At 32.9% G+C, this 13,548-nt stretch overlaps 1 non-coding gene across 1 annotated transcript; it reads right to left on the reverse strand.

The window, feature by feature from the left end:
• Positions 1–12,692: 12,692 nt before the first annotated feature.
• Positions 12,693–12,799, reverse strand: LOC121226002 (small nucleolar RNA R71). Its single transcript, XR_005923902.1, has one exon. It is a non-coding gene; the product is annotated as a small nucleolar RNA R71 (small nucleolar RNA).
• Positions 12,800–13,548: the final 749 nt, after the last annotated feature.

The raw sequence follows: 13,548 nt of genomic DNA on the forward strand, positions 1-13,548 counted from the left end.
GCCGTTGATGATGATTCTGGTTGGTCTTGGTATAAGCTTTCTAGCAATAATGTGAATCCACCGCACTACCATACAGTGAGACTTTCACCAAAACTTAAACACCAAGCCAAGCTATTTTCAACTACAATTTCATGCTCAAACACATTCAATCACACCCAAAAACATGTCAAATTCACTCAACCAATGTCTAACCAATATGCCATCTTTTGGCACCTCAATTTACATTACAAAACTAACCAAATTCAAGGCTATACTCCATGTCACATTCATACACCAAACGCATTAACACGTAATCATTCAAACTCTCAAACCATATATCATATTATTTAAAAACTTACCATTACTTTTCTCATTTAAACATATACATTCATACCATAATTTCAATCACCTAGATAAAAAGTATACCAAAGGACCAAATAACATGACATGAACATAAACACATATAAGTTAATACTAAACATAGGCATCATTCATCACTTTCATAATTACCAAATAATTTAAAAATCAAACATCTACAAATTTCACCTATTACATGCCATATAACCCAAAAGTTAACTTCAAAAACTACCAAAACACTATCTACAAGGAAACAAGAAAATAACACGAATAAGCCTCTATAAAGCTTAGTAAGTTCAACGGTTAGAACGATAAAGCTTATTGAAATACACATAACATTTATAATAACAAGAGTAATCAATAGTGTTTCTTGTCAACCACAATCATTAATAGGTGATTATATACATAGAATCATGTACGAGTTACATTTTAATACAAATATATGAGATCATTCAATATTAAGCCACAAAGTTGTTAGGAAATTCATGAACAACTTTCAAAAAATTCAATAACAAGTCATTTAACACTAGAGATATTGCTCGATGAAAGATATACATATATGAGTACACGGCTATCCATTCGAAACACGCCATGAGCTCAAATGAGCCAATCCAACTGAAAACACACCTTGGCACCAAGTGCCTTGCCCATAGGCTAACATCCCTCCAAAAACACGCTTGGGCACCAAGTGCCAAGATCGAAGGCTTTAGATCCACCCCCAGTAACACGCCAGAATCACTGTAATATAACATGATAGTTCGCAACAAATGCCGAGCCATGATATACTTAGTGTGTAAACACAAATCAGGAAGCATTGCCTTGTGACAAGTCAATCCATACAGTTTGCACTATAACCTATTGACATGCCAATCGTACTCTATCTTACGTTCATTCGGTTCACAACACAACATCGTTTAACAAGGTTCAAATAAACTATTTTCTAAATTGACAATAGTTTATAATAAAAAATTGACAATAGTTTATAATCAATCATTCACTAAAATATTCAATAACCAATTTCACAGTCAATGTACATTTCAAAATATGTTAAAATAAACTAAATGAACTTACCAGGGTTAAACTGTAGAGTTTGTAAAAGTTTAGGGACTACCCAGCAACTTTGTCTTTTCGTTGGTTATCTACTTGTTATTGTTCTATGAAATAGTTTATTTCATTTTATTAGCTTCAATTTCATGTATCAGTCAATTTAATACATATTTCATTTTATTTACAATATTTCACAATTGCACCAAACTTTTACACTTTATTTAATTTAATCCCTAAACCCAAAAAATTACAAAATTAACCTTATTTGGACAGAACCCATACCAGAAGAATATTTCTATACAACCCTCTATTTAACATAATTTCACAACAATACAATGAAATTTTACCGTTTAAACAATTTAGTCATTTAACATGAAAATCAATAAAAATTACTTTAGAAAATAATCCTATTTAACAACCAAGCTTAGTAATCTATCAAAAACTTTCACAAGCACCTCAAACTCATCCATGGCACATTCTAAAACATTTAACAGCTTCAAAAATAGAGGTATGAGTTAGTTGGACCTAGTTGCAACGATCTCAAAAACATAAAAATTACAAGAAACATATGAAAAATTCACTCACATGCAAAGGAAGTTAAGGTGGCCAAACCTTCAAGCCTTCAATGGTTTTTTCTTTTATTCAATTTTAGTCAAAACCATTTTGGGAAGATGATACATTATTTTTGTTTTAATTTACTTAAGTTTTTATTATTTAATTACAGAATTGCCCTTTAATTAAACATACATTTTTGGCATAGCACTAACAGTCCATGCTAATTAAGAGTGGTATATTTTCCCTTTAAACCATTCTACTTATTTGATTTACACCATCTAATCACTATAATTCAATTATAGCTAGATTTTACAACTTTCATAGTTTAGTCCTTTTTGTTTAATTAACTATCTAAACGTTAAAATTTCCTAACCAAAATTTAATACGACCCTAAGGACCTTGTAAATATTAAATAATTAATATTTATAAACACACATATCAAAATTATGGTCCCGAAACCACTATTTCTAATACGATTGAAAACAGGCTATGATAACTCTCTCTTATCAATTCCTTAGTCTCCCAAGTAGCTTCCTCTGTACCGTGCTGTTTCCATAAAAAATTTACTAACAGTACCCGTTTATTCTGAAGTTCTTTTACTTCACGAGCTAAAATTCTTATCTATTCTTCAGAATACAACAAATTTGATTGTAATTCAATTTCACTAGAAGGAATCACATGTGAAGGGCTTGATCTATACTATCTCAGCATCGAAACATGGAAAACATTGTGAATCTTTTCAAGTTTAGGAGGTAACGCCAAGCTGTAAGCTGCTAGACTAATTCTTTCAATAATCTCATACGGCCCGATAAACCTCGAACTCAACTTTCCCTTTCTGCCATGTAGTATTATCTTCCACGATCAGTGTATGAATTCTACCTATCAGATACAGCTTTCAGACAATCAAGAATAATACAAACTTTATCTTCAGTTTCACGAATCAAATCTGTCCCAACTAGCTTAGATTCGCTCAAATCTGACCAGTATAGCGGTGTTCTACATTTTCCTTTCATATAAAGCTTCAAATGGTGTCATTTTAGTACTAGATTGATAGCTGTTATTATAAGAAAATTCAACTAACGACATATTTTTCTCAACTACCCTCAAACTCAAGAATACAATACCATAAAATGTCTTCTAAAATATGTATCACTCGTTTTGATTGTCTGTCTGTTTGCGAATGGAATATGTGCTAAAATTGAGTTTCGTACCCAAAACTTTATTAATTTTACCTCAAAATCTAGAGGTAAATCTTGGGTCTCAATTAGAAATAATAGACAATGGCACTCCGTGCAATTTGATGATCTCAGACACATACAAATCAACTAATATTTCAAGCGATTAATCTATTTAGATCGGAACAAGATGAGCCAACATTTTCAATCTGTCAACAATAACCCAGATCAAATCTTTCTTTCTCTGGGATACAGGTAATCCAGAAACAAAATCCATCGTGACTCACTACCATTTTCATTCAGGAATCATGACAGGTTGTAGTAATCTCGACGGTATTTGATACTAAGCTTTTACCTGCTGACAAACCAGACATTTAGCTACAAACTCAGAACTTTTGCATTTCATACATGGCCACCAATACATCTATTTTAAGTCACAAAACATTTTCGTACTACTCAAATGTATATTTTACGTACTACTATGAGCTTCAGTCAAAATGTCTCAGTTCAATTCTAGATTATTTGAAACACACAGTCTATTACAAAAGTACAATATACCATCAACATCAACACAAAATTCTGTAGATGAATCACTGTGAACCTATTCTCATTTAGCTACCAATTTCGAGTCATCATTTTGCAACTCCAAAATTTGCTGAAGAAACAACGGTCTAACTTTTAGTTCAACTAAAATAAAACCATCACGATTCCAAGTCAACCGTGCGTTCAACCCTCTCAATGCGAACAATAATTTTTGACTTAAGGCATCTGCAAAAACATTAGCTTTTTCGAGATCATAATCAATTACCAGATCTTAATCTTTTTTAGCCACTATCATTGTCTCAAGTTCAGTTCTTTTTGAGTCATCAAATATTTCAAGCTTTTGTGATCTGTAAATATATGAGATTTATCACTGTACAGATAGTGTGCCAAATCTTTAGAGTAAAAAGTATTGCGGACAATTCCAGATCGTGAGTAAGATAATTTCTCTCATGTGGCTTTAACTGACGAGAGGCATATGCTATTACTTTTTCGGCTTGCATCAACACACAACCCAGTCTGTTAAGTGACGCATCGCTATAAACAACATATTTTTTCCCGGATTCAAGTTGAGTCAGTACTGGAGCTTTTGTCAACATGCTTTTCAGTTGATCAAAACTTTTTTGGCATTTATTTGACCAAACAAACTCCACATTTTTCTGTAACAATTTGTTCATCGGTGAAGCAACTATAGAGAAGTTTTTAACGAAACGATTATAACAACCTGCTAAGCCCAGAAAACTTTGTACCTCTAAAACATTTTTCGGAGCTTTCCAGTTGACAATGGTAGAAATTTTACTTGGATCAACACAAACCCCATCCGCAGAAATTATGTGACCAAGAAATCCAACTTCTCAAAGCCAAAACTCACATTTACTGAATTTTGCATACAACTATTTCTCGCGCAAAATCTGTAATACAATTTTTAAATGCTGAGCATGCTCAGATTCTGTTTTAGAATAGATCAGTATATCATCAATAAACACAATCATGAATCCATCCAAATGAGGCTGAAAAACTCGATTCATCAGATCCATAAAAGCAGTAGGGCCATTGGTTAATCCGAAAGACATCACCAAGAATTCGTAATGGTCATAACGAGTTTGGAAAGAAATTTTTGGCCTGTTACAATCTTTTACTCGCAAATGATAATATTTAGATTTGAGATCTATTTCTGAAAACAGTGTTGCACCTTTCAACTGATCAAATAAATCATCGATACGAGGTAAAAGATATTTATTCTTTATTGTAACCTTATTCAGTTGTTTGTAATCAATACATAATCTCAACGACTCGTCTTTCTTTTTCACAAACAACATAGGTCCACCCTAACGAGACACACTCGACTGAATAAAAACTCTGTCTAAAAATTCTTGCAACTGTTCTTTACGTGTTTTCAACTTAGTTGGTGCCATTCGATATGACGAGATCAATTTTGGCACAATTCCAGGTGTCAAATCAATAGCAAATTCAACTTTACGTTTTAGCAACAATCCCAATAACTCTTCAGGAAACAAATTAGTAAACTCTTTTAGAATCGGTACCTGATCCAACTTTGACTCTGAATCTCGAGTATGAAGTATATAAGCAAAAAATACCTCACAACCTTTACGAACCAATTTTCGTGCTGTAATTGCTAAGATAACACTGGTAACACTGTTTGATCTATCTAACTCAACTGAAATCATTTCACCCATTTGACATCCCAAATCAATCCTTTTCAATCTACAGTTTACCACAACCTTATGTAATGTCAACCAATCCATTCCCTGAATAATATCGAATTCCTTAAAGGGTAACAACATCAAATCTGTAAGAAATTCATATCCCTGAATTTTCTGTGGACACTTACGACATATTAAATTAACTATCATGCCTTGACCCAATGGATTTATAACTTGAACGTCAAACTCAGTTGACTCAACAGGTAAATTGTTATCCGTTACTAATGCAGTGCAAATATATGAGTGAGTTGACCTAGGGTTAATTAGTGCATATACAGTAACATCAAAGAGATAGAATATACCAATAATAACATCAGGCGCGACAGCTTCCTCCCTGACTCAAATAACATATGTTTATGTAGGCGCTCTAACTTCAGATCGGGCAACTGTATTTTTTATCTCAATAAGATAAGCTCCAGTATTACTGCTTTGCCCGGGACGTCTACCCTTCTAAGGTGTCGACATCTGTCTATCACTTCGCTCTTTATTATCTTCACAATTCTTGGGCAATTACGCACAAAATGATCTGTCGAGCCACATCTATAACACACACCCAGTTTGGTTTTGTATTCTCTAGTGTGAAGTTTTCCACAATGTTTACAAACAGGCTTCAGTGCATTCCGAACACTTCCCACACTATCAGCAGGCTTAACTTGATATTTAGAATCATGCTTAACTGATTTATTTTTACCCAAAACCCAGATGATAAAATGACATGATTAAATTCTTCTTTTTTTTTCTTTGATGGTGGTGTGAAAAACGACTTGGAAAAGCTTATTTTACCAAATTTCTGAGCCTTCCTTTCTTTCTATTTCTTCTTATTATAAACTTCCTCCATCTTTTGAGCTTAATAAGATAAAACCACGAACTGTCGTATTTCTATCCCTATAATCATCATTTTAATTTCATCATTCAAACCATCTTCAAAATGGATGCAGATTTCTTCCTCATTTGACATAATTTTATGAGCATACTTGTTGAGATACACAAACTCTCTCTCATATTCAACTACTAATTTATTTCCTTACTTTAATTTAAGAAATTCTTTCTTCTTCCGATATAGATATCGTTTGCCGACATATTTTTTAAACTCTAATTGGAAGAAATCCCAAGTAACCTTGTCTCTCGGTACAACTACTATCAATGTGGACCACCAACTGTACGCTTCATCCTTAAGAAATGACATGACACACCTCAGATAATCATTAGGAGAATAGACGAGTTCATCAAAGACTCATTGGATATTTTCGAGCCAGTATTCAGCTTTAGTAGGACCGTCATCCGATCTACCTTTAAATTCTTCAGCACCGTATTTTGGATTTTGCCAATTGGAGGCCATCGAGTATATTCAGTCATTTGAGGTATAAAGTCACCACTGAAGTTATAACAGGGGGTAGAGGTTGTAGAGCCACAGGGTTGGTTATCATAAATTCTGTGAACCACTGACCCATTAAACCGAAGAAAATATTTTTGACTTTATTTTCTGACATTTTTGGAATAGGTAAACTACTACTTGCTTCTTGTTCAGAAGTGGGGACATTACTATTAACTTCGTCTGTGTCAGCACGATCAGATTCTGCTGACATCTTTAAAATCTATAAGAAAATCAGGGGTTAGATTGGATAATTTAATATCACATATCACAGATTTATATGGCATGTAATTTTTTGACGTCAAATACGCTAGGTTCAGCCCAAGAATCAGTTAAATCATAGCTCTAATACCACTAAATGTAACACACCTAACCTATCTTCATCATCGAATTAGGGTTATAGAGTATTATAGTACAATTCATAACATTTAACTTCATCATCAGATTAAGGTTATAGAGTATTATAGTACAATTCATAACATTTAACTTCAAATAGAAAAAAAATTATGCAAATTAAATAATAACATTCAATAACTCATTTTAATCAAGATAGAAATACACTTATGGGCCTTAGATCGAGCCTACGGGGCCCTAAAAATAGTTTGGGAACATTCGGGGATCATTTTGAAAAAAAATCAAAAAAGTTTGGAAAAGTTGACAATATTTGAAAATAGGGGTCAGACGGCTGTGTGACATAGCCCAGAACTTGTGAACATTTGAAGTGTGGGACACACGGCCATGTCCCAACCCTTTTGTTCGCCTATGTGGATATTCGAAATAGGGCCACACGGCCGTGCCGTAGGCCGTGTGTCAGATCGTGCACAATCGTGTAAAACCTACACCTAAAATAAATATGACACAATGCTGTGTGGGGTGGTCGTGTGTGCCACAAGACTGTGTGGTAGCCCGTGTCCTAGACCATGTGCACCTTAAAAAGCTTGCATTTCAAGTCGTTTTTCCTCCAAAACTCAAACACCAAGCCAAGCTATTTTCAACTACAATTTCATGCTCAAACACATTCAATCACACCAAAAAACATGTCAAATTCACTCAACCTATGTCTAACCAATATGCCATCATTTGGCACCTTAATTCACATTACAAAACTAACCAAATTCAAGGCTATACTCCATATCACATTCATACACCAAACACATTAACAAGTAATCATTCAAACTCTCAAATCATATATCATCTTATTTAAAAACTTACCATTACTTTTCTCATTCAAACATATACATTCATACCATGATTTCAAACACGTATATAAAAATTATACCAAATGACCAAATAACATGACATGAACATAAACACATACAAGTTAATACTAAACATAGGCATCATTCATCACTTTCATAATTACCAAATAATTTACAAATCAAACATCTATAAATTTCACCTATTACATGCCATATAACCCAAAAGTTAACTTCAAAAACTACCAAAATGTGACTGGATAGTGTGATCCTCAAGTTGATCCGATCGCTCAATTCCACAAAACTTTATCTACAAGGAAACAAGAAAATAACACGAATAAGCCTATATAAAGCTTAGTAAGTTCAGCAGTTAAAACGATAAAGCTTACCGAAATAAACATAACATTTATAATAACAAGAGTAATAAACAGTGTTTCTTGTCAACCACAATCACTATAATATAACACGATAGTTCGCAACAAATGCTAAACCTTGATATACTCAGTGTATAAACAGAAATCAGGAATCATCGCCTTGTCACAAGTCAATCTTGTACAACGTACACTATAACCTATTGGCATGCCAATTGCACTCTATCCTACGTTCATTCAACTCACAATATAATATCATTTAACAAGTTTTAAAGGAATTGTTTTTCTAAATTTACAATAATTTATAATCAAGCATTCACTAAAATATTCAATAACCAATTTCACAATCAATGTACATTTCAAAATGTGTTAAAATATATCGAATTATCTTACCAAGGCTAAACTGCAGAGTTTGTAAAAATTCAAGGACTACTCAGTAACTTTCTCTTTTCCTTGGTTATCTACTTGTTACTCAGTAACTTTCTCTTTTCCTCAGTTATCTAATTGTTCTTGATCTATAAAATAGTTTATTTGACTCTATTAGATTCAATTTCATGTATTATTCAATTTAATACATATTCCATTCTATTTACAATATTTCATAATTGCACCAAACTTTTACACGTTATTCAATTTAATCCCAAACCCAAAAAATTACAAAATTAACCTTATTTGGACACAACCCATACGAGCCGAATAGTTAGGGTCTCTATAAAACCCTCTATTTAACAAAATTTCACAAAAATACTATGAAATTTTACTATTTAAATAATTTAGTCCTTTAACCTAAAAATCAACAAAAAATTACTTTACGAAATAATTCTATTTAACAATCAAGCTTAGTAATCTATCAAAAACTTTCAAAAACACCTCAAACTCATCCATGACACATTCTAAAACATTTAATAGTTTCAAAAACGGAGGTATGGGTTAGTTGGACCTAGTTGCAACGATCTCAAAAATATAAAAATCATAAGAAACAGATGAGATATTCACTCACATGCAAAGAAAATTAAGGTGGTTGAATGATGTGATTCCGATCACATCATATTACGTTGCAATTCAGAGATGTCAGGATTGGCCCAAACGAGAAGGGCCCAAGTGCAAAATGAAGCTTATCATTCAAATTGGGTTGAGCCTAATTCCTTTGATGGTTAATTGGGTTAAGTCTTGATGTATTTAGTGCTGGGTATAAATTAATTAAAGGGCCAACTATAAAACTTTTATTATTTTTAAGTTTTATTTCAGTTTAATAAGTGTTTGCATATTTAATTATGTCTTGCATTAAGTGCTTTGCATTTAATAAAGTCAATCATAAAAGCATCTAATATGGTAATGAAGATTGTATTTTAATTATGCCATGCATTATGAAACTCATATGTTAAATAATTTTGCATTTTAATTAAGCCATGCATTTATACATCTTATATGCTAATTATGAGTTTGTGTTATAAGTGTGTGAAGGGTGTCATTTATTTTGGCTGTTATTTTTGTCATAAATGCGTGAGTTTTAGTTTGTTGAATTCTATATTAAATAATGTGTTAAAGCTAGATATGAATATGAAAAGTTTGCAAGGTTTAATGTATCTTAAATAAATTAATTGTGTGTTCAATTGTGTGTCCTAGGAAAGTCCAAAGGCTGATCACATATTTTAAAGCTACAATAGGGTTGTTCGTTTCCAAAGAAGAATTAAATGCTGCCACATTCAAATGATTGTTCGGTTTTGGCATAAAAGAGTGGGCATTCGATCACTGAATTGTTGGTGCATAAAGGGAACATTTTTGGTAGATGTTTGTAAACTCGAAATTATATAGGGTTTTTCTATGTATTTTTACCACCTTTTTGCTTAATAAATATGTTAATCTTGAGTAATTGTTATTAAAATAAGTGAACTTTACTAAATTAGTAATATTGGGCATGGATTTATAAATTATGTGAAATTATACTTAATTACATGATTTTTTTACATATTTTATATTATTTCATGTTAATTTATTAATATGTGATTTTTCACTATGTAAGAGGACAATTGAAAATGTGATTAATGTGAATGAAACATGGACATGCACAAATTAATTCATGTGGCTGGAAAGACCGTGCAATTTGGGTCATGGGTTGATAATTTGACCCATTAAAAGAGGTGCTAAAAGATGGACATGTCTGCTAAATAATTGGACTGAGAAATCGTCCAATAAGGGGGAACTAAAGCCCAGTTTCGGCACAAGTAGATGGATGCCTAAAAGCAAGCTTTGGGGTATTTAATTAAAGGTCCTTACAGTTGGAAAATAATCAGAAATCAGCCCGACAACTTGCTATTGAAACCGTACACCCTATGGCTATTAATAGCCTTGGTTTGAATTCAAATTGAGGAGACTTAGTCATCCCCTTCTCCTTAAAATATGGCCGGCCATGTGTGGTAGAAAATGAAGGAATTTTGAATCAATTTTTAGCTAACTCTACCTTTTACCTTCACCTATAAATACCATGCACCAATCCCTTAATCCCTCATCCCTTACTACTCATTTCTCTTCTCTCATTAGCATTTTCTCCATATTTTATTTTCATTTTCCTTCCCTTGCATAACTGCCCATCTCTTTTTCATCCTTTAGCCACAAAAGCTTTGTCAAAAGCATTCTTTGGCTGGCCACCTTAAGAACTCCTTAGCAAAAGAAGCATTGAGGAGAATGGAGGAGCGCATCAGTCATAATAGATTCGAAAGGCTATTGAAAGGAATCAGTCATAATAGATCCCAAAGGCTACTGAAATGAATAGAGTTTACTCTTTTCTCTTTTTATTTATTTTAATCATGTTTGCTTTGAGTTTATTATTTTTGACATCAATGATGATATTTTAAATCTTATTTGTTAGGATGGATGTGTTAATTCAATAAGATCTATTTTATCCATGTTTGACATGTTTAGGCCCCAGTCAATCATTTTTTCAATTAATATCATGATGCATTTCATTCATACGTGATTGGGTGCACTCAGATTAGCTGTGTGATCCTAACCAGACGATGACTAGTAGACGCATAATTGAAAAGTGCAATGCTCAATTTAGATCTTCAAACCTGACTAAGTTGAGGTTTGTAATATCATTAGTTAGCTCTATTGCCTTGCATAGTTTTTAGGTTTATTTAATTAAACTGTTTGAAACGTATCCTTGTGACCTTACATAAATGTTAAGAAACCCTTAGTTAATATGATCAGTAAAATGCATACTTAACTAAGTAAAAGACTCTGAAAGGACTTATTTTGGTTTTCAAACTCATGAAAGATCGAGTTGTCATGGAAGTATTTTCAAACATTGTTAAGCATGATAAAGTAAATTGAATTGATTAATATAATTATCCTAGCCCATTTAATGTTGACTGTTTTTGTTGCTAAAGCCATTCATTCATTCATTTACGTAAATTGCATCTAGATTAGAATTGTATAGGGATCAATCTTTGCATCTAATTAATTTACTTAGTTTAATCATCACCATCCAATTATTGAATTTTTACATCAAATTGTGAAGGTGTAATTTTAAAAATATTTGGTTAAGCTTATACAGTCCTTGTAGAGACAATAACTCATTTTACTTACTTATTACTTGAATGATTGTGTACACTTGTACAAACCTCGTTACAAGTTTTTGGCTCCATTGCCGAAGACTGTTGCCTTAATCATTTTTTGTGAGATTATTTTTTGCAATTTGGTTTTTATTTTATTTTTATTTAATTTCTAACTTTACTAATTAATTCTTTAATTGTTTTCTCTTTATTATATTTATTATTATTTTATTCTTTATATTTTTGTGATTTTCTTCCCAAGTAATAATTAGCATAGATCGAATCATCGATTTAGTCCCTATAGACCCTAAAATGGAACAGCCATTTCGATAAAGAAGATGAGAAAGATTAGCCCAGAGACAAGCTGCAAAAATGGACCATGAAAATCAAAATGATGTTCAAGGGAATAGAGCCGCTAATGCTCAAAATCCAATAATTATTGCTGATGATAGGGACTGACTTATAAAAAATTATGCCGTGCCATTCCTTAATGAACTAAAATTGGGAATTAGAAGACCGGAGATTGGGGCACTGCAGTTTGAATGGAAGCCTATGATGTTTCAGATGGTTCAAACAATAGGTCAATTCAGTGGAATGCCCACGGAAGATCCACATCTTCACCTTTGATTGTTTATGGAGGTGAGCGGTTCCTTCAAGATAGCCAGTGCAACTGAAGATGCACTAAAGTTGAAGTTGTTTCCATACTCGTTGCGAGATCGAGCACGAGTGTGGATTAATTCGTTGCCCTCCAACTCAATTTCTACTTGGCAAGAATTAGTTGAATACTTTCTAGTAAAGTATTTCACATCTAGCAAAAATGCTAAGTTACGAAATGAAATCACCACTTTTCAGCAATTGGATGACGAGTCCTTATACGAGACGTGAGAAAAATTTAAGGAATTACTTCGTAGGTGTCCTTGTCATCAGATTCCTCATTGCATCTAGTTGGAGACATTTTATAATGGTCTCAACACATACACAAGGTTGGTGGTAGATGCTTTTGTAAATGGTACTCTCTTATTGAAGTCTTATAATGAGGCTTACAAAATAATCGAGAGAATAGCTAGTAATAATTACCAGTGGCAGACAAATCAAGTAGCTTTAGGAAGAATAGTAGCCATAGTATATGAAGTAGACGCCCTTACTTCACTCTCAGCTCAGGTATCGTCTATCTCTTCAATGTTGAAACAATTTACTACTAACAATTTAAATCATGTTGTAGGTCAACTACCAATCCACTACCAAGGAGGTGGATAAAAGAACACTTACATGCAGCATAGATCAAATCAACCTCTTGGTTTCAATCAACAAGTTTAAAACCCACTGTAAGTTGAACCTTCAAATAATTTGGAGAATTTATTGAAGGCATACATTGCTAAAATTGATGCCTTGAATGAAAAATTAGTTAATGAGTTTAGAAACGGACCCCAAGGTGCTGTACCAAACAACATAGAAAATCCTCTTTCAATCGAGTCTTCTAATCTTGAGAACTTATTAAAAGCATACATGGTGAAGAATGATGCAACTTTGAGAAATTTGGAGAACCAGATAGGGCAACTAGCTAACAAACTTCGAAATAGACCATAAGGAGCTTTGCCTAGTGACATGGAGAACCTAAGAAAACTTAGCAAGGAGAATTGCAAAGTGGTTAATTTATGAAGCGAAAAGACTTTTGAAC

The sequence above is a fragment of the Gossypium hirsutum genome, chromosome D13 (assembly GCF_007990345.1).
Source record: "Gossypium hirsutum isolate 1008001.06 chromosome D13, Gossypium_hirsutum_v2.1, whole genome shotgun sequence".
NCBI classification, from domain to species: Eukaryota; Viridiplantae; Streptophyta; class Magnoliopsida; order Malvales; family Malvaceae; genus Gossypium; species Gossypium hirsutum.